Here is a 1,027-nt window from a genome sequence, read left to right on the forward strand (position 1 = left end):
GTGCTGGCCCCGGCCTCCAGAGCAGCCGGGCGGGGGTTCCCTGCGCGGGCTGCCGTGCGCAGCAGGGCACCAGGTTCGTGGCCGAGTGCAGTTAGGGCAGGCAAACCACGAAATGCTGTTCTTGTAGCCTGAGGCTTCCTCTGTTCTCCAAGGCTTCATGATACCAGACCAAATCGTTAGATAATTTTTCGGCCAGTTCCCTCAAAATATTAGGATGTGGCCAAACTATATAAAGATGCCAAATTTTGACAGATGCTTTTTAACATTATACTTTACTACTGGACAGAAAAAGTTTCATTACTGGTACATCAACAAATCAACCAGCAATCTGGAATGGAGAGCAGAAACATTTATTGATTACATACATCTCTATCATTGTTACTGAGAATTTTACTGTCTCCTAATGGTCCCCTACAATGACTTCTGTTGCTTTTATTCATAATGTGAATATTTACACCATATCTCAGTATTCTGTATAAATTGCCTGGTATTCTTGTCTGATTCCTCAAATTATTCCAGTATGTTGGATTGTTTCATGGTGATGCTATACTTAAAGTACCTTAAACCATGTGTAGATGCTGTGAATGAGGGGACTGTAATCCTGTTCTTCAGGGGTTTTCTGTGTTGCTTCCATTGCTTCTGTTGTTTTTTTTTTTTTTTGTTCAGAAGGACAGCTGCATTGCTTCAGCACTAAGGGAATCTGATACTTCAAACATTAATAAAGCTTTCTGAAGCTGTTGTGAATTTCCATGTATACTTGTTTTCTGCCAGTCAGATTTATATTGGAATACAGAAGAGACTAAAATAAGGAAAAGGTGAATGCTCACGTCCATATTACCATTTATGTGGATGAACAAACATCCTTTGCTGGCTTCACAGCTTTTTTGATAATGTCTGCATTGCTTTTGGTAATATTGTCCACTGTAAACCGTACAAAAAAAAAAAAAAAAAAAAAAAGTACAGCATTAAGCATTATCTGCATGACAGCACTAAACGCTTAAGTTTGCTTTCATTTTTAAAAAATTAT

The sequence above is a fragment of the Athene cunicularia genome (assembly GCF_003259725.1).
Source record: "Athene cunicularia isolate RWA chromosome 9 unlocalized genomic scaffold, athCun1 chr9_part2, whole genome shotgun sequence".
In the NCBI taxonomy this organism is placed as follows: Eukaryota; Metazoa; Chordata; class Aves; order Strigiformes; family Strigidae; genus Athene; species Athene cunicularia.